This window comes from Heptranchias perlo, chromosome 2 (genome assembly GCF_035084215.1).
Source record: "Heptranchias perlo isolate sHepPer1 chromosome 2, sHepPer1.hap1, whole genome shotgun sequence".
Lineage (NCBI taxonomy): Eukaryota > Metazoa > Chordata > Chondrichthyes > Hexanchiformes > Hexanchidae > Heptranchias > Heptranchias perlo.
Window position 1 is genome coordinate 112,464,268 of NC_090326.1, and position 22,574 is coordinate 112,486,841.

At 41.3% G+C, this 22,574-nt stretch overlaps 1 long non-coding RNA gene across 3 annotated transcripts in view; it reads right to left on the reverse strand.

The window, feature by feature from the left end:
- The window catches only part of LOC137334186 (uncharacterized), a 50,068-nt gene that overhangs the window by 21,761 nt on the left and 5,733 nt on the right, over positions 1-22,574 (reverse strand). The gene's annotated exons all lie outside the window — the stretch shown is intronic.

Genomic DNA, 22,574 nt, shown 5'->3' on the forward strand with positions numbered 1-22,574 from the left:
CACTTAAAGGAGATCATAGCGGAGCTGGAAAAACATGCAAAGACGGTGAATGCGCTCATTAGGGAGGGTCGGAATGCATCAGACCAGGCGGCGCAGAATGAAGTGTGCGTGCTGTATGGGGCATGGTTGCTGGGCGAGGCCCGCAGCAATCTGGAGGATTTAAAGCAAGGTTTAGTCCCCTCCTGGATCAGCAACAAACACCTCGCAGCCCTCCACCCTTTTGAGAATACATTAAATCCGTGCCAGCTCCGCCTAGCTTCTGAGGCCTACCCAGTCCCAGTGGACTGTGGGCGTTCCAACCACACCATCATAGGGATAGTTGTAAGGATGCCAGTCATGGGCGGGACGGCCCGACCCGCGCCAGTGTACAGGGTGGTGAACATTGGTGTCATTCAGGGGGGTGCACACGTTCGTTTCACAGCGGTCCCACCCGACGTCATAAAGTGGGAGCATGCTATGACGGGTACTGACCTCTTGGGGTGCCAGAGCCGGGGATTACACATAATCCTGTGTCCCCAGCACTTGAACGCCTATTCAAAACCGCAGTGCGGGTTCAGAGCTGCTGACCCGAAGCCTATAAACTGCACCATGGAAGCCATGGCACAAGGCCATGTTCCCCCACAGGTGGCGTATATAGGAGGTGGGACATATTGCGTCACCACAGCAGCGTCTCACTACCAGCATGGTCAGCACAGCTGGTGCGCGGTGAGTGACGGCAGTTTCTGCTTTAAACCCGAGGCAGAAGTTCAAGTGGCACAGATACGAATTGTCCCCATCCCTGAACCATCCACTGTTCACCTCACTGTGAAAGAGAATTTCACCAACCTCCAAAAGTATGTAGCCCACTTCGGCTACCAGATCCCCCCTCTCCCAGAACATCTCGTTATATTATTAAAAGCAGTAGGGATGTCCCAAAAACACTTTTACATGCTGGAACAGAAGACTGTCCAGATAGGGGCCGATATTCTGAGTATTACGACCCCACCCTGGTGGGACATCTTTGAGAATATAGAGGTCCCCTCCTGGATTCGTCTGGCATCACACCTGCTAGTAATCTGTCAGCTCGGGATCGTCCTCTACCTAGTTTGCGTCCATTGTAGGAATAGGGGTCTCGAGGTAGTAGTTAGAACACAAAGGGTATGGAAGGACCAGTATGCTCGGGTAGACGAAACACCCGCGTGAGTTCGGGGACGCATCCCTTGCGAGTGATGGCAGCCTGTTTCATTATTTTAATAAAGATGGTCCCTTCCATTTGTTGTTTTCAATAAAGTAAGTTTTCGTTTTGATGTTGTTTTGAATAAAGATTGTTCATCGTTGTGTTGTATAGTATGCGAAATACTGTTTCATCCCAAGTGGTGCAGGGGTATTTGGACCCCTCCGTGCTGGGATTGTTGTAATTCAACCTTGTTTTCTATCTGAATGCCTGCCATACACTGGGGTTCTCTCCAAGTAAGGGAATGTATGTATCGAGGGATTAGGGATAGGTAAATAAAGGGGAGGGTTGTTTGCGACGGTCAGAAATTTTGCTCACCTTGCATGGACACTTCAAGCAAGTTTAAGTATCCACAGGGGGGAGTGAAGGGATTAGCAAAATTTCACATGTCCCCACCGCCACCCCCCGAAGATTTATTGGAGTTATTAAAGAAACCCTGGTGTGACTGTGTTTTAAAAAATCCAGGGTCTCTCAAAATGGCTGCGGTCAGACACATGGCCAAAGGCCTGCCGCATTTGAAATTGGATTCTCTTTGAACAATGCAGTTGCATTCACGCCCTGAGGCAAGCCATCAACGTTGCCGGCCTGCACATCAAAATTCGAGCAGGAGAATTCCCAGGACAAAAGATAGCCCATCAAGGAACATTCGGAACAATGGAAAGCATTATGGAACAGATCAGTACAGGTACCGGCCATTAATGTAAATGGGCCAAGATCGGGACCCCTTTTGTCTTACATTTTCAGCCCAAATCGGACAATGGAGCAAACTGATGAGGCGCGAAATTAACCCATTACCGGGAGGGTATAACTGGGGCTTCCCAGTATCTCTCGCTCTCTTCTCTTCGCCTCTTGGCCCGGTGTCCTGTCTGCCTGCTAGCAACTAAGAAGGAAGGCCATCCAGTAAACCTCGCAACCACATGTCGACGGCAGCAGCAGGGCACAGGGGCCAGGCCTTTTCATCTGTTTCACCGGTGAGCATTAATTCTCTGGCCGCCACAAGACAACCTAGCTAGGTGTAAGGGTGGGGGTTAAAGGGGTATTGCTAAAATTGTGATTTTAGAATTTTCCCTCGATATGTCCGTTTCTTCCACTCCGTTAAGTGTAAGACTGTATTGCATCCATAGCGATTTCTCTTATCTTCTGTATAATACTGTTTACCTTGTAGTTTTAGTTTTCTTATTAATAAACATTGGTTTTCCTTGTACCAATCCACTGGTCTGTTCTTCTGTCCTTGTTACCGCCCGATAAGTCCTCAGCTCAGAATCAGGAAGGGGAAAGCGATTCGCAACCGCACAGCGGGCAGGGCAGCTCAGGAAAAACATAACTGGCTGACCTATAATAAGCCCGAGAAACAGTAAAAACCCCTTACACATTGTAACCGGCTGTCAAACCCACACAACGCAGGGCAGCTGAGGGAGTTGCTGCTTTGCACGGGTATAAGAAACAATGGACCACAACTGCTACATTGATGAAGGCCAACACTGAGAAAGAATAGAGAGCAATCAAATAACATTGTAAAAAAGAGAAATGGAAGATTCTTAAATATTTGGAGAGATAGAAGGAGAGGGACAAATCAAACAGTATGAAAATCTAAGACCGCTGAACCAGAAATACAGTGAAGCAAAAGAAGAAAATAAATAAAATCAGACTATATTCTGAAATGCTTCATAGCAGGGACTATATCCCAATGTTAATATATTACTTTATAAAGGATTTAAATATTTTTACCTCAATCATTTTCATTGAGGACAATGAGGGAAGTAAAATGGACAATTATAAACTGCCCCTTATGGACAAGGTATTGCCAGGATATAGTACTTTGAATTATAAGTACTTACCCTTTAATATATCCTTAAGTAGTGCTTTATTAACCAACAATCTTTTTTTTTTTAAGTACTTCTTTCAAATATTCTATTTTTAAAATGTCACTCGTGAGGAAACACTCTGTAGATCTGATCCACAATGTGTGAAAAACAAAGGCATTCTGACATCAGTCAAGGGAATCCTGTTATTAGCACTGGCGTCAATGTGAACATTTGTCTGCTATTTTATTCAGTCTCCGCCGAACTTAAATTCACTCCAAGGGGATTCCTTTGGCATGCCCTCTTTCCTCATCATGCACTGCACGGTGTACACCACAAGGCTCCATAGAGGAACAGTTCAACAACTGATTTATTTTTAATGGATTATTTGAAACAATTAATGCCTGGAATGCAAGTGATTACCATTCATAGTACTCTTACCAACTTCCTTTTCTCTCAGACAGTAATATCATATTTTTTCTGTTGAGTGAGTTTTATCACGGTGACATCGCAATACACTGAAGGGTGTTGCTTTGATGTTTAATTGGCAGTTATTGATACGATAAGAAATATGAAACAAGAAAAGGCCCTTTGGTCCATAGGGCACATTCCTCCTATTAAACCATTTACAATTTGGACTCTTGTGGCATCACATCAGTATATTTAATCTCCTAAAAGAAAATTATTCTTGGTAAAATGCAAATGAGGCACGAGAGTAAAAATCTACGGAGCGGTCCCCGCCTGCACCACTCCAGCCCCGAGTTAAAATCGGGGCTATACTGTTTGATTGTATCTATAACGTTAATTTCGAGAGTGGAGGAGGAGGGGGGGGGGGGGGGGGGGAGAGTGGGGAAGATCCGGGGGGCAGGGAGAGGAGAAGATGCGGGGGGGGGAGGGAGAGGGGAAGATCCGGGGGGGGGGGGGAAGAGGGGAAGATCCGGGGGGGAGGGAGAGGGGAAGATCGAGGGGGAGGGAGAGGGGAAGATCAGGGGGGGAGGGAGAGGGGAAGATTGGAGGGGGGAGAGGGGAAGATCGGCGTGAAGAGGGGACATCGGGATGACATCCAGGGGGTGAAGAGGGGAAGATTGGGAGGACATCAGGGGGGTGAAGAGGGGGATATCGGGGGGGGTAAAGAGGGAGACATCGAGGGGGTGAAGAGGGGAAGATCGGGAGGACATCAAGGGGGTGAAGAGGGGAAGATCGGGAGGACATCGGGGGGGTGAAGAGGGGAAGATAGGGCGGACATCGGGGGGGTGAAGAGGGGAAGATCGGGAGGACATCGGGGGGGTGAAGAGGGGAAGATCGAGAGGACATCTGGGGGGGTGAAGAGGAGGACATCAGGGGTGGGGGTGAAGAGGGGGAGATCAGAGAGGGAGACATCGGACATCGGAGCAGGGTGGAAAAGTAGGTTGATTTTGTGTCTTAACTTCCTTCTATGGTTTTTGATATAATTTATTTCATTTCTTTTTCCCTGATCCGGCCCTTCACGTCTGGTTTCACCACGCATGATTCAGAAGTGGTGGGCGAGCCGCCCAGGTAAGTTTAAAAATCGTTACAATCACTTAATCTATCACAAGTAAAATGTCTTAAGTACCTCAATGAGGTACATTTGGCTCTTTAACTGTCATCCCGCCGGCTTTAATTGCTGGCAAGACTTCTGGTTTCGGGACCCCCGTGCGCACACAGGTGCGTCTTTGGGAAACTCAGAAGTCGGTGGGTCGGAGCTGGCTTCCGAACCCAAACGGGATTTCTGCGATTTTCGGAGACCCCCGTCCCCAACGCACCCGCAATTTTCCCCTAAAATTAAGCCCTATGTGTGTGTGCCCTATTTATGTGATAATAATCTAAGTTAATCTTTTAAAATTTTGAGCAGATTTTACAAATTTGCACTATGGATGGAAAATCATGCAGGACGCACTTACCTCTGAACCAAATTCCCAATATAGGCTTATGGTCTGTGGATAAAAAAATCAACATAAAATCATATAAACCCATAAAATCTACCCTTGCATCTATGTTATCTATGCTTTTCAGTATTTAAAAGAATTTCACAATACCTGTTCTCAATCTTCCTTTCTTTGACAAGAACAGGCTTGGCTTGGTGCGAAGACGTAGAACCCCAGTTCCTTGAACTATCCTTGTTGTTGTTAATTGAACCTTGCCAATGTGCCAATGTACCAATATACTTTTGAAATTCATGAGGCCAAAACCGCACACCACATTCAAACCATGGCTTTACTAGGAAATTTATACCAGGTCAAAATAGCCTGTTTCAATTTACAACCAAATGCACTTGAGATATATCCCAGTATTTAAGTAGCCTTGTTTGATAATACATCTCCTCAGTAAGTTCCTCATGTGTTGCTTGTATTTTCTATGGGAGGGGTGGAAATATCTGGTGGAGTCCATCTTCCTTAAATGCTGCCTGACTCTCCTTTGCTACATCCTGTGCTGCTTCTCCTCCTCCTCCATGATAATGGTATTCAGGGGTATGCCCATAGATAATGCCATACCTTCACCCGAGAACCCCCTCACTGCAGATATGGGGTGCGGGGGGTGAAAATCTGCCAGTGGTCTGACCCTATCCAAAGCAGTAAGATGCAAGTCCAAGTGTGTGTAGGCAGAATGGCAAAGAAAAAAAAATCACTCCATGGTGTTTCCCAGCTGCAGAAATGGATGGACAAAGTCTTCAGGCTCAGAAACTCCCCATTTACGTCTCTCTCAGCTGATGCTGGTGCCTTACAAATCTCAGTCTAAAATACCCTGAGTGCGTTTTGAGTGTGAAAACAGGAGACTTGGAGATGCAGTGCCACTGCCCCTCATTAACATATATTTAAGTTACAGCATTCAGAACTTGGCAGACAGATTGCAAAAAGGGCCAAGAAATGCGAGGGAACTGGGAGAAGCGATTTAATGGCGAAAAACTGGTAGAAAAAGCTTCTGCCTGATTTTTCTGCTACAAAAATGTACTTGTCGTAGTTACACACTAAGACCATGCTGAAAAACAGCCAGGAAATTCACCCTCACTGTCCACCCCATGTTTCCTACACCAATGTCCATTTCCTTACATTTATTCACATTAAAAGCTATATGCAATTCCTGATTTCATTACTTAACTGGTGCAATTTCCTTTCAATGCTTTCCATCTTCCCTACATTTAGTCACATAGCTTAGTGTTACCAGATGTACTGGAGAGGGTCCATCCATTGTGTATACATCATATTTCCTGTACCAATGTGTATTATGTTATACTTAAGCACATTAAAATTCTTCCTTAACTCACCCACCTAATATACCCAGATACCTTTGAATGCTATTGGCTATCGATCGCCACAAGAGTAGTCCCCTGGCCTAAATAGCTTGTTTTCATTAAGAGAATTTTAAATGATGCTAGAAGCACCCTCTGCCCTGTTGTTTACAGATGGTGTGAGGAGCAGGGGGATGGCCCTATGGAATTCCTCTAGTCACTGCCACTCAGCCATTTATCATCACCTTCTGTTTTCCCTCGATAAGGCAATTCTCAATCTAGCGATCTAATTTGTTGCTAATTTCAAGTGACTTTATATTCTGTAGGAGCTGGAGATGTAGATCTTTATCAGTATCTTTTGAAAATCCAACTAAATTATACCCATTAGTTTGCCCTCACCTACCAATTTAGAGTAGATCTGTAAGGTATGATCTACTGCTAATAAAACTGTGATGATTATCTCTTCAGGCCTCTATACACTTTAAACAAACATTGATAGCATCCTATGAAATACCCTCAAGTATTCTACCCACTACCAGTGATCTTGTTCAAAACACTTCAATTTAAATAAGAAAATATTAGTCTCAGGTAAAAATTGATCAACTTTTTTTTAACATGTCAATTTTCTTACTAGCAGAGGTCTTCGAATGGGGAGGGCTAATTGAAGAGCTCTACATTGATGTGCCTCTCACCTCTATTCTCGGGACTCACAAAATGTTGGCTCCTGAATTACACTGGAGGGACACCATTTGCTTGCTGTATAGTATAGTGTGCCATTGGCAGCTGGAATACCAAGCACCTGCTGCTGATAGCACACCATCAATGTAAAGTGATGGGACCGGGGCGGGGTAGAAAGCAGTGGGAATATTAGCGAAATGGTATTGGTCTAATGCAGGGGAGAGATCAGAGACTACTGATGAATAGATTATTGAAACCTCAAGTGTGGGATAGCAGGAAAGAAAGCAAACATGAACTTGGGATATATAGCCAAATATAGCACAAGTTCCCGGAAATGATAATTGTACAAAGCGCTGGTCTGACCCCACCTGTGGTACTGTGTACAATCCTGGTTACCTTACCACAGTGAGGACATCCTACCATTGGAGAGGTAATAGCGAAGGTCAACTACGTTGATATTTTGGATTAGACACCTGAGCTACGGGGAAAAGCTATAGAAACTAGGAATGGTTAGACTGAAGAAAATAAGGCACAATCTGGAATATAGATCAATTGAACCTTATCAATACATTTGACATAACCACAAACTCTGCAACAATGGGGCATAGACTTAATTTCAGAACAGGTAAGGTGAAGAGAGAGTTTAGATTTAACTGCTTTAGGGAGAAGCACGTGTATGGAACAGATTGCCTGCGGTGACAATGGACAATGTTCTGGAAATTTCAAGATATCTGGCAGACAGAGAGATTGAGGGGAGATGACTGCTAGAGTACAACATCCTACTGAAGATTTAGCTACCCATCTAGCCAAGCTATTCCAGTGCAGCCATGACACTGGCATCTACCCATTAATGTGGAAGATTGTCCTTTCCACAAAAAGCAGGACATACCTATCCAGGCCAATTACCATCCTATCAGCCTGCTCCCAATCAACAACAGCAACTTGCAATTATATAGCATCTTTAATGTAGTAAAGCATCCCAAGGTACTTCACAGGAGTGTATTCAAACAAAATTGACACCAAGCCAAAGAAGGAGACATAGGTGACCAAACGTTTGGTCAAAGTGGTACATTTTAAGCAGCATCTTAAAGGAGGAGAGAGATTTGGAGAGGCAAAGAGGTTTTGGAGGGAAATCTAGAGCTTGAGGTCTAGACGGCTAAAGGCATAGCCACCAGTAGTGATGGAGAAGTAGAGCTGGGACGCTGGCATACATATGGAAGCTGACCCTGTGCTTGTTGATGATATTGTTGAGGTGCAGAGTGCAAATGAGCAAGAGGAGGGGCCATGAGAAAATATTACCAATCACTGTTAGTTATTAACTTGGTTCTTTCAGGAAAATAAAACTACCTTCAGAATAATAGAAAAATCAGATAGGAAAAACCAAAGCAGACTTGTGCAGAAAGACCATGCATTGCATAATATATTGGTTCCAACCAATGACTCCAAAAAGGAGCCATGGACCAAAAACTGGATAATTTGGAGGATAGCTACAACCAAGTTATTCCCAGAACCTCTCTTACCAAGGTAGAATGAAGTCTTGGGACTCCTCCTGAAATTCCCCATAGTGGAAGTTTTTGATTGTGGGCAAGTAATTATGAGTTAGAGGGGAAAGGAAAAGATAAATGCAGTTGTTTGCTCGCCATCCACCATCAAGTCAATAAACTTAATGCGATATACAAAATGGTGGGATACCGCATAAAGCAATGCCTTATTTTTCTTAAAAGGGACAGGTCGATGCAAATTGTATATATTGAAACAAATTCAGATATAAAATGAATTACCTTGATCTTTCCCAGTTCTGGGTTAGAACTCAGTTTGTCTCTCTCCCCTTCTGGCTGCAAACCCCATGAGTCATCATTCTATTATGGAACACTGCCATAATGTTTGTCATTAAATTAAGCCCAACTTGGACACGGAAAAGGTTTATCCTCTTAGGAATTTGCTTGTAAAAATATGGTGAAAAGTTCAGAAACCATTTCATATATTTTGCTTTTATAATTTTGGCAGGGATGGACAGATAGGACCGCCACTTTATCTTTCAAGGAGAGGATGAAATTATAGTGGTGAACAGTTCTAGATACTAAAACAGAAGAGGCAATATTTATGCAATGAGAGGCTCAGTTCTATTTGGTATTCAATACATCATTCACAGTTCTAAATTCAATTAATCGACACTCTTAACGACTGTGTAAGAGAATCTTCATCCATTGGCATATCTTACATTTTGATTTTCCGGCATAGAAACCTTAGAAATGTTCCTACCTTTACAAAAAAAAAATTTGCCCTGAAATGTTTGACTGCCTGTACTAGCAGTAGTGGGTCATCATAGTATCCATGTCTGCAGTACCCAAGGCAGTGCCTTGGAATTAATAATGCAGTCATAGCCACAAAAAAATGACAATGAGGATTTACTACATAGTGACATGTTAGGAAAAGAACAAAAAAATTCTCAGCTGCTGCCTTCATATCTTGGGCAAAGAAAGTCAAAAGATACTCTCGTTCTATTAACACAGGTTGGGGAAGTATGTTGTGGTTAAAATGAACAATTATTAACACTACCCAGTTAACAACACACAATTTTCATACTATTGCTACACAGAAACAGGAGTAGGCCACTCAGCTCCTGGAGCCTGTTCTACCATTCAATTAGATCATGGCTAATCTGTACCTCAACTCTATTAAGAACATAAGAAATAGGAGCAAGAGTAGACCATATAGCCCCTCGAGCCTTCTCCACCATTCGATAAGATCATGGTGATCTTCGACCTCAACTTCACTTTCCCGCCAATCCCCAAATCCCATGATTCCCCTAGAGTCCAAAAATCTATCCATCTCAGCCTTGAATATATTTAATGACTCAGCAAACACAGCTCTCTGGGGTAGAGAATTCCAAAGATTCACAATCCTATGAATGAAGAAATTCTTCCTCATCGCAGTCTTAAATAGCCGACCCCTTATCCTGAGAACATGCCCCCAGCTCAAGACTCTCCAGCCAGGGGAAACAGCCTCCCAGCATCTACCTTGTCAAGCCCCCTCAGAATCTTATATGTTTCAATGTTTAGGGTGGTGGATGGCACCGCATCCACCACCCGAAACATTCACTCCCTTCACCACCGGCGCACAGTGGCTGCAGTGTGTACCATCCACAGGATGCACAGCAGCAACTCGCCAAGGCTTCTTTGACAGCACCTCCCAAACCCGCGACCTCTACCACCTAGAAGGACAAGAGCAGCAGGCACGTGGAAACAACACCAACTGCACGTTCCCCTCCAAGTCACGCACCATCCTGACTTGGAAATATATCGCCGTTCCTTCATCGTCGCTGGGTCTAAATCCTGGCACTCCCTACCTAACAGCACTGTGGGAGAACCTTCACCACACGGACTGCAGCAGTTCAAGAAGGCGGCTCACCACCACCTCCTCAAGGGCAGTTAGGGATGGGCAATAAATGCTGGCCTTGCCAGCGACACCCACATCCCATAAATGAATTTAAAAAAAGATCGCCTCTCATTCTTCTAAACTCCAGAGAGTATAGATCCATTCTACTCAATCTCTCCTCTTTGTGTTTCTTGTACCAGGATAACCACATTTCTCTGAACACCAACATTTAATAGATTCTCACCATTTAAAAAATATTCTGTTTTTCTATTCTTCCTACCAAAGTGAATAACTTCACATTATACTCCATCTGCCACCGTCTTGCCCACTCACTTAACCTGTCTATGTTGACTCTGCTTTACTAGATTATTATTGCATTGATAATCCTCAAGTTTACTCCTGGTAATTGATCCCATTATTTTACATATGATTGAAGTAGGACTAATGAATCTATTTGCCTGTGTTAATTTTGTCTCCCTTTTTGAATAAAGGCACCACATTATCCTGTTTCCAATCTATTGGTGCCTCCCCAGTGTCCATTGTCTCCCTCATAATGATTGTCGATGGATCACAGATCTCTTCCGTAGTCTCTCTTTGCACTCTGGGATAAATATCATCCATCCCTGGGGATTTATTTGTTTTGAGCCCATTTAGCCGGTCTAGAATTTCCATCTCATTTGTATCAAAGTCATTAATTGTGCTCAAGTTCTCTCTGTTTGGGAAAGGCTTGTTGCTTATGACTTCCCTTTTGAATACTTGAAGGAAGTAATTATTCAGAATATTAACTGTCTCATGCTTATCTCTGTTTCAAACCAATTTGCATCTTTTATTATTCTATTCTTACTGCCCTCTTACTGTTGAAATAATTTCTTACCATTATGTTTTGCCTTTGCAGTTACACTTTTTTCTAGATTTCTCTTTCCCTCTCTGCATGTTCCTATATTCATCTCAGTGAACTCCTTCTCCTTTCTCCCAGCAGGATTGGGAGAGCTTGTTTTTCCTCTTTCTTCCACCTCTGGTTAATGTGTTTATCCATCTATGATCACATTTATTTAGTACAGTATCTGTTTGCTGATTCTAAGCACGTATTTATCCTACATGTTCAGCATTATGCCTCTAAAAGTGTTCCACTCGTAATCTACTGTAGTTTTGTACAGCAACTCTCAAACAATTTAAGTTGTTCCCTTATTTCTTTAAAATTAGCCCTTCCATCCTCCTTCTTATGCTGATCTAGTGGTCTATGGCTTCCTTAGTGTTAGCTTAGTTGTTTTTTCTGCATACAGATAGAGTAGTTCGCTGTGTAGTTTTCCTCCTCCCATTCTCGGAATGTGGGCATCGCTTGGGAAGGTGGTGGTGATACTTCTTCTTAAACCACTGCAGTCCATGTGGTGAAGGTGTTATTCTTTGTCACGGTTTTAATACAATTTAGTGGCCTATTAGGCCACTTCAGAGAGCAGTAAAGAGTCAACTATGTTGGTGTGGGACTGGAGTCACATATAGGCCAGACTGGATAAAGATATTAGTTAATCAGTTGGCTTTGCATGACAATTTGAAAGCTTCATGGTCCGTTTTACTGATACCACCCTTATTAAAAGCTGAATTCAATTTCTCAAACTGCCATGGTAGGATTTGAACTCATTTTCTCTGAATTATTAGTCCAGGACTCTGACTTACTAGTCCAGTAACATAACTACTATGGTACTGTATCCGTCTTAGCGATTTCTCTATGTAAAGAAATTTCTCCCAACCTTCTCTCCTCTATTATATCTTGCTATTGACTCCCCAGTCAGAGGTAATAGTCTTTCCCTATTCACTCTATCAAAGCTTTTCATATTTTTGAAATCTTCTATTAAATCTTCTCTTAGCCTTCTCTGTTCCAATGGAAATAATTCCAGTATCTCAAGTTTTTCCTCATAATAGAGTTTTAATCCTGGTATCTTCCTGGTAAATCTATGCTAAACCCTTTCTATGGCTTTAATGTCCTTTCCAGAATGAGGTGTCCAAAACTGCACACAGTACTCTAAATGGTTACATCAATATTTTGTATAAACTTAACATTATTTTCTTACTCTCATACTCTGTGCTCCTACTTATAAACCCAAATTTCAATAGGCCTGTTACTGACTTTATCTACATACACTCATACTTTCAGGGAATTATGTACTTCAACCCCTAGATACCTCTGTTCACCCACATCTTTCATTGTCTTTCCATTTGAGTGTATACTCCCATTCCTTTTTTATCCCCCTAAAATATATTGCCTCATACTTATCCACATTAAATTGCATCCGTCACCTATCTGTCTATTACTGAAGTGTTTCACATTCCTCCTCAATCTTTTGAGATTGTGCTCCCTATGTCCAAATCCAAATTATTGATATATACGGAAAACAAGAGTGGATCCAGCTCTCGCCCCTGGGACACACCCCTTCCAACCCTTCTCTAGTCTAAAGAACACCCATTAATCCTAACTCTTTGTTTCCTGTTTGTCAATCAAATTTCTATCTATGCTGCTACAATTCTTCTTACACCGTTTTTCTAATAAACCTGTTGTGAGACACCTTGTTGAACGTCTTCTGAAAATCCATATAAACCACATCATTGCATTTCCCTTTATCTATTCAATCGGTCATTTCAAGAAACTCTATCAGAATTCTCAGGAATTAGGGATGGGACAGGGTGGGACTGACTCGGGGAGCCCTAGTTGAGTGGAGCAACAATTGAAAAACATATGCCACCATTTCCAGCTCCACAGAAGTCTGTATATACTCGTCAACAAATATTTAAAATGTGTATACACTATACCTCCACTACACTCCTGCAGTAAACAAGAAATTATCAACTGCAAATGGATACTGTAGCTATTAATCTAAGATCAGTTACTACAGTATAACCGTACTTAAGTGTGCCACCGTGTAAATATCACCACATAACTCAATGTAGCAGTAAAGGAATATGAATATTTGCATCAGTGAAATGTTGCTATTGCTCCAATGTTTCGATAATAATGTTGTCTTGTTACTACGGAAACTCATTGAGTACCAATTTACACAAAACAGTCAACAAAATGATAGATTTCATTTAATTTTTCTCCTGTTAAATTAAACACTTGTGTTAAATTCCTTAAGACTGCTATTTCAATATATACATTAACCTGCTTAAAATAAACAGGTTAACACCCCTGTTAAAATTATGGACAAAGGAACTTTGGCAATCTTTGGATAGTGCAATTTCAAGGCTTTGGTTTATAATCATGTGCTCTAGTTTAGTGCAAAGAATCTTCACATCCTCTCCACAGATTTCCTTTATTATTTTAAAGAAGCTGGATTCTATTTTCTTTCATCATTTTCGTTGAATAAAAACAAATTGAACTCTCTTAGCTTCTATTCACAATTCATTGATTCAACACTTAGTACCAGAGTACCAGTCTTGTTGAATTTTTGCAAGGCAGCTGTATCTTGAGGACCAATACTGGAAACCGTTTGCGTCAGTGCTATAAACTGTCAGATGGCAGTGTACCTTGAACTGACACTCTATACAGGTTCATGAACCTAAACTATTTGTCATACAATATAACACTTAATTTAATGATATGTGCTATTTTTAGCATCAAAATCAGTTATCTTAAACTACTCCAGTCAACAGATCATAAAATTGAATTGGTGTTGATTATTTAATTTCTACATCCACAATCAGCTAACTTCCAGATAAAAAGGAGGAGCTGAAAGTGCCTTCATATCATAGCAGGGAATTTCCACTCTGTTTCTTCCGATTTTGGATGAATCCAGGGCGAATGTCAGCAGGAAAATGGCTAGAAATTCATTGCGCCAACTCACTATCAATCACAGTCACTTTCAGGAATTTTCACCAGGAGGAACATAGGAACAGGAGTAGGACAGTCAGCCCCTCGAGCCAGTTCCGCCATTCAATCAGATCATGGCTGATCTGTACCTCAAATCTATTTAACAGCCTTTGATTCACATCCCTTGATGCCCTTACTTCATAAAGATCTATCGATCTCAGTTTTGAAAATTTCAACTGACCCAGGATCCACAGCCTTTTGGAGGAGGGGATACCAGATTTCTACTATCCTTTATGTGAAAAAATGCTTCCTGATTTCACGCCTAAATGGCTTTGCTTAAATTTTAAAATTGTGCCCCTTTGTTCTGGATTCCCCCACCAGAGGAAACAGTTTGTCTGTATCTACCCTAGCAAATCCTTTTATCATTTTAAAGACCTCGATTAGATCACCCCTCAACTTTCTAAACTCGAGGGAATAGAGTCAAGTTTATGCAACCTGTCCTCATAATTTAACCCTATAAGCCCTGGTATAATTCTGGTGAATCTGCACCGCACCATCTCCAAGACCAATACATCCTTCCTGAGATGCGGTGCCCAGAACTGAATGCAGTACTCCAGATGGGATCTGACCAAGACATTATACAACTGAAGCATCACTTCTTCCCCTTAAGATAAAGGCCAACTTTCCATTAGTCTTTTTGATTACTTTTTGTACCTGTGCACTAGCTTTTAGTGATTTGTGTATATGAATACCCAAACCTTTATATGTTTGGTTTTTTTTGCAATATTTACTTTTTGAGTAGCGTTATTATTAGCAGCTAGGACACCTTCAGCCAACTTGCTGAGGACAGTACTACCAGTGGTTGACAAGGTCATCACTGTCCTCAACGTCTATGCCTGTCTATGTTAATTTCTGTCTAGAACTGCAATATAAGTTAATGCGCTGCTCACAGGTGTTAAACTGATGAGTGATGCATTCGACAGTATGGCCACCATCTCATCTCCTCCGAGTATCAGGCCACAACTATCTGAAGTAACCATGATGGCGCATTTCCAAAAGTACAAGGGATCATTGGTGACTGCCACAATTCCAATGGAAGGCCATTCTGGGTATCAGTAATTCACCATGTTTGTGTTAGAAATATTTAATGTGTGTAGCCCTTGGAAAATAGGATTGTGGTAAGGCTATGAAAGAGCTGTAAGGTTGTGTGAGAGCTAGGCATGGGTGAGCAGTAAATGTGACATTGTTATTCTGCATGCACCCTTGCACCTGATGCATGGTACTATTGTGCAGTCTTACCTTGTCATGTTCCTTAAAGTATGTTGTCTTTCTAAAGGCTGAAAGAATTTTTGCACCCCTCTGCAGTCACTTGCCTTTAAGCAGCCTTTAAAAAATTTCCCAACTGGACTATGCCAGTTATTCTACCCTACACCTGGGCCAAAGTGCACATGGAGTATATTCAAACAATTTAAAATTACCTGGCCCTGCTAACCTGCCTGCACATGAAGTGCAACTGTCCCACTGCTAGTGCCACAGGATTGCATAATCACTCCCAATATCTATTATTGCAGGGCACCATATCCCATCTAAGTAGCTACGTAGTAGAATTGGCTTACAGCCCTGGATTAGTGAAAGATGGCCTACATTATTAACCAAAAAATTGAAATATGATGCAGAAGATTAGGCAACCAAAATAACCTGAAAGCTTTTCTCCATACCCTGTCACATTATTATAAAAATCCCTTGACATCAGCTGACAGACATACAAATCCAAGTCAGCTCCAAACGTCATGAATCTTAGAAAGGCTCCAAGAACTGGAGAAAGACAGTCAAATCACCTTATTGGACCCAACTCACTGTCCCTCCTCTCGAGACAAAATTACATACTATACCTCTGTTGATATGGTAGACAATTGTAAACAATTTTACAACACCAAGTTATAGTCCAGCAATTTTATTTTAAATTCACAAGCTTTCGGAGATTTTCTCCTTCCTCAGGCAAATGTTTCAAGATCACGATATGGTAGAGTTGCTGAAAAGTCAACTAGAAACCCAAGGTCGGGTACCAAAAGTTTCATCTTACTTTTCTTTGAAACATGGAATAGATACAGTTACCACATGTTCACAGTTATAGATTTGGGATATCTATTTCCATCCATCGCTTCAAAATGGTTTCACTGTGCAATGAAAGTACGCAAGTTCAAAGTAAGGAGGGCACACTTGCATGCTGACACACAGTAATTCAAGGGGAACTCCTTCCATACAGTAAATGCTCTTTCATTCCATTGGAGAAGCAGTTTCTGATTGTATAAACAAAATAGAAGTTACAGATAGATGATATTTACACTAAGAGAGAGATAAGGAGTTTTCAAGCAAGCTAGGTTCCCTGAAACAAGTTAGGACAGACAAACTAAAAATGCAGCTGGAACTTTGCCACGCTGACTGGCAATTAACTTTTCCACTAGAACTGTATTGTCTATAATAACCACTTTTAGAATTTTCTATTTATTTGTTTTCCCTGTTTTCATGTACTATTTACTGCTCAAGTCAGCAGGTTGACAATGTACTTTTACCACAACAAATGTGATTTGTCTTGTCCACCAACATTTCCAGCTTGATTCCATGCAGTGCCTCCCCAGTGGGTTGTCTGAGATCAAGAAATCAGTAAATTGAGAATCTGTATTTAAATAATAAGTACACTGTTTTGTTCATATTTTATGAAACTTTAACCACTTCTAGTAATGAACACATTCGGCGACCTGATGACATCATTTTGTCACATTGCACCTTTCTCAATTTGGAAACATGGCAGCAGTGGGGAGCCTTCTTGAATCAACGATAACAGGAGCAAGACTATTTAGCTGTTAGTCTTAGATCTGTGGAGGTTCTAGTGATTGACAAAGCCCAACTGACCTCCACACTTCTTCCCACACACATCACACCAAATCCTCCGACTGTTTTCCTGGAGCTCTCGCTTGTTCTTGATATCGGCAGTTCTGCTTTCTTTGAATTATCAAACTATATCATAAATTACACTTCTTCGTCATTGGGAGTGACTTCTCAGGAGTCCAGTTGCTTCAGATTCAGATTCAGCTTCAGAGTATCTTTGAAATGCTTTTCTTGGTCACCAGGCGAGGGATTTCCGTTCTTCAGCTCCGAATACAGTACAATACATTACTGGAGAGTCTGTTGTCAGACATCATTATGTGTCCAGATTCACAAGCAATACCTCAATTCCAGTGCTCCTTTTAGTGTCAGTGTTGGAGATCTTGTCTTGACATTTGACATTAAGAATGCTGCAGAGCCACTGACTGTAGAACTTCTCTGGTTTGTTGATACAACATCCATGTTTCTTGGTTATAGTGTATATGAGCATCAGCGACTTGTCTACAAAACACTTTGAAAAGTGACAGTCCCATTAAAGGGGCATCTTCCCCCTTTGAGAAGTTTTTCAAGTTGGCTTAGCAACTTAAACAGCCAACTTTTGTAGTACAAACCGTTGTTTAAAAAAGGAGCGAAAGATAGACCGAGTAATTACAGGCCAGTCAGCCTAACCTCGATGGTGGGCAAATTATTGGAATCAATTCTGAGGGACAGAATAAACTGTCACTTAGAAAGGCATGGACTAATCAAGGACAGTCAGCATGGATTTGTTAAGGGGAGGTCGTGTCTGACTAACTTGATTGAATTTTTTGAGGAGGATCGATGAGGGTAGCGCAATTGATGTAGTCTACATGGATTTTAGCAAGGCTTTTGACTAGGTCCCACATGGCAGATTGGTCAAAAAAGTAAAGGCCCATGGGATCCAAGGGAATGTGGCAAGTTGGATCCAAAATTGGCTCAGTGGCAGGAAGCAAAGGGTAATGGTCGACGGGTGTTTTTGTGATTGGAAGGCTGTTTTCAGTGGGGTGCCACAGGGCTCGGTACTAGGTCCTTTGCTTTTTGTGGTATACATTAACGATTTGGCCTTAAACGTAGGGGGCATGATAAAGAAATTTGCGGATGATGCAAAGATAGTCCGTGTGGTTGATAGTGAGGAGGAAAGCTGTAGACTGCAGGAAAATATCAATGGAATGGTCAGATGGGCAGAAAAGTGGCAAATGGAGTTCAATGCGGAGAAGTGTGAGATAATGCATTTGGGGAGAGCAAACAAAGCAAGGGAATACACAATAAATGGGAGGATACTGAGAGATGTAGAGGAAGTGAGGGACTTTGGAGTGCATGTAGCAGGACAGGTAGATAAGGTGGTTAAAAAGGCATATGGAATGCTTTCCTTTATTAGCCGAGACATAGAATATAAAAGCAGGGATGTTATGTTGGAACTGTATAACACAACTGTTAGGCCACAGCTTTTGTACTGCACACAGTTCTGGTCACCACATTACAGGAAGGATGTAATTGCACTAGAGAGGGTGCAGAGGAGATTTACAAGGATGTTGCCAGGACTGGAGAATTTTAACCAAGATGACAGATTGGATAGGCTGGGGTTGTTTTCCTTGGAACAGAGGAGGCTGAGGGGTGATTTGATTGAGGTGTACAAAATTATGAGGGGCCTAGATAGAGTGGATAGGAAGGACCTATTTCCCTTAGTGGAGGGGTCGATAACCAGGGGGCATAAATTTAAAGTGATTGGTAGAAGGATTAGAGCGGAAATGAGGAAAAGGTCTTTCACCCAGAGGGTGGTGGGAGTCTCGAACTCACTGCCTGAGAGGGTGGTAAAGGCAGAAACCCACAACTCATTTAAAAAATACCTGGATGTGCACCTGAAGAGCCGTGACCTGCAGGGCTACAGACCAAATGCGGGAAAGTGGGATTAGTCTGGGTGGCTCGTTTCTCAGCCGGTGCAGGCACGATGGGCCAAATGGCCTCCTTCTGTGCTGTAAATTTTCTATGATTCTATGATTCAAGGCTTTTACTGGACTATTTTGAACAAATTTAATACATGTATTTTTTTTTAAAACAGTGGATGACATTTTCAAGGCAATGAAGTCATTGCATCTCTGGACATCTTTCCTTTACAAAATCTAGTAAAATGTTATCTATATGCTATCAGTTGTCCATCATGTGCGAGATGAGACAACAACAACAACTTGCATTTATATAAATGACCCAAGGCGCTTCACAGAAGATAGTGTGTGTTGGTTAATCACAATGAAACTCAACCCTGTCCCCATCTGATATTTACATGCATACACTCCAGCATGGATGACTGGAGAGTAATCAGGAGTTTTGTATTTCTTTACACACACTGAGTCCAGTTGTAACATTCCAAACTTGTCCTGGCTGAAATCAGGTAATTTAAAGATTTAATCCTGGGACCATCTGCTCTGTATGGTTTAGCACTGCACCATGTGGTGTATTTACCCACTAAATTATCAGGTGGTTATTTTTATGTGGCAATTAATGATAGTGAAGTACAAGTTAACAATCATGTGACTTATAGAACGCTATTACAAAGCTGTTTTTTCAGTGAGATGAAGTGTACATTTTATTGCAATAAGTTCACTAAAACGTTTCTTTCTAATTGCATTTGTTTGCTATCAACAGCCCTATGATTCTATCCTATGAACAGGCTAAGAGAATTCAACGTGGTGTCTACTCCATGTCCACCATATTCCAGATATCATGCTTCAGTGCTACGGTTGCAAAATACTTCCTAAAATAAAAGCCGGTCATTGACCACAACTCTGCAATTTGTATGCAGTTACTGATTGGTTTATTTAGAGCAGTGTTGTCCAATGTGGCTTGTGGCTAACGTATTAGACAACACTGATTCAGAGCAGTGCCCTTAAAGGGATAGGTCAGGTTAGCAGTTAAACATCAGAACCAGATATGCTGTAGATTCCAGACTACCCAGTAGCAACAGGACAAGAGATCTGCTAGTTCTTTACTGAAACTTTCTTTTATGTGGATTATTTTCAGGTTAAACTGCACTTTACAGGTAGGTTTTCATTCTTATAGATTTATTCGATAATATGTAAACCTGAAATATGTCTTGTGAATATAGCTGTATTCTGATAATTGCACAACTAAAGGAGTAATTTATTAGACAGAACACTAAAATGCTGCACACTCAGCTAATAATTTCAAAGTTGAATCTTGAACAGGGGCTTTGTCATCAGTATCTGGACTGGTTTGTGGGGATGGAAGAAAAGCAGCCGGGGCCAGTTCCCAAACTGCTGAAGTAAGCCTCCTGGTGGGGCAGGCAAGAACTGCAGTGATAAGATCTGTGAAAATATCTGTAAACTGGCTCTTGACCAAGGAAAGTGTAAGGGGAGAGTGGAGAGAGGAGAGAGGGACCAAGATGGTGGGGAGAGGGGAGAGAGGATTTGTTTTACCCAATCTTGCTTCGAAAAAAAACTGGATTAAGAAAAATAGCATAACTAGCCAGCAAATTGCCCACTTGCATCTTGGTTATGCTGGAACCAGCACTTCTATTGAATAGCAGTTAATAGGACTGCCATTTAGGAATTCTATGTTCAGATTAGATACTTATTTGGAGAGACACATATTTTGTATTAATATAAAATCTGTTTGTACATATATGACAAATAAAGATAAAGAAAAACACTCAAAGTGTCACTTGACTTTACCAGAAATTTACCAAACCCAATATTAAACAAATACTGCAATTCTCATTTTAGCGAAAGATGTTACCAGCTTTATACATAACCGTGCACATTAAATTAATTGTAAAAGAGTAAAAATGAACATTACAGCCATTTAATTCACTCTTAAAAATGCTGCTTAAAGTAGCTAGGCGACACACTTTAATTGCAATGGGGAGGCATGTCTATTTTAGTTCTTAGTTACATAGAATGCACAGAAACAGGCCATTCAGCCTGTTTCTGTGCCAGTGTTTATGCTCCACATGAGCCTCCTCCCAACCCTCTTCATCTAATCCTATCGGCATATCCTTCTATTTCTTTCGCCCTCATGTGTTTATCTAGCATCCCCTCAAATGCATCCACAAAAATTAATACTCGACAGTCAACCAATAGCAAGCTAGAAACACACATGGTTGTCTATGCTTTTCCAACATTTATTTATGACTCATTTTCCTATCTGATATTAATTAATCACAATACACAGATTGCATACTAATTCAATGTGGAATATTTGGGAGTGTGTCGGTCTGGCCTTCCTTTGGAGAATGAGGTTATAACTGCTCTTTGCCACAGGCAGCAGCATGCTCTTTTCTAAATAATGTGAGAACGAAGCTATCATTTCGTGGGTTTCCACTGGCCCGTGAAACACTGCAGTTAAAAAAAAATCCAGCAGGTCCAACACACATATTTTACACTATTAAAGGTAGACAAAATGAACCTTTTTTAATGAAACACAGGAAGATGGTAAACAAACGTAGAGCCAATCTTCTAAAAACCTGAAACAGTTTCAGTCACTATTTAATTTCCTATATACTGTACAAAAACATCCCTGCAATTTTTTTTTTTAATTCTACAGAAAGTGAAAAGCTACAAGTCGACATTTCCTGGTGCAAACTTTCAGTATTTGTTTATTTTTTGACGGTTACTGGAATAATGATGGTAGAGGGAGGCAGAATATTAAAGTTGACTGACATCCTTCCCAATATTAAGTGCTGGTATTTATTGTGCAAAGAAAGAGTCTTACAAATTCTTCTAAATTTAAGATGCACAGTATTTCTATTGAGCTGACATATTCTCCCAGTCTGTAACCTTCATTCTTTCCAGTTGTAAGGTCTGCCCACAGTAAAAATATTTTCATCAGTTTCTTAGAACTTCTGCTAAATATGAGCCAAACGACATGAGCACTCTGACAACCATTTTTATCTTCAGGTCACATACAATGCTTTAAAGCACCAATTTGATTTCAAGGCACACCAATGGATGATAGCCAGATGGTAGAGATGAGCTAGATACTGGCTTTGAGTTTTCTGACTACCTCCTTGGTTATGGTTTAAGGTACACAGGCTCTTGAATTGTTGCCAATTTTTGTATCCCACATAATCCTGCAGTAATAATTTCAATGGATGCAGACGCATACATTTTCTATCATGAAATGCAACACTGCATTTTCTTTAAAATATCATATTTATCAAATAATTGGACAGAAGTAAAATTTACCTATAACATTTATATACCCCTTGTGAAATGTATTATTGTAAATGTGTAAATAAAATCTCTTGTTATTTAGCATTAGCTCATATAAAATTAATCTTACTTAAAAGAGCGATTATAGTAACTGCAGTTCCATTTTAAGCAAGGAAGCATAGATGAACACCTGCTCTGTGACATCTTTAGGACCACACTAGAGTCCCTGCTAATCAAAGTCCTATTCAAGCTAGGGCTCTATTCGCAGTTTCCTAACCCTGTTAATTAAAGGCAGCGATACACAACAAAAGAGGTTTCCTTTCTACACTAAAAGGGATGGTAGTCTCCCCATCACTCGATGCACACTACTGTCACTGCTCAC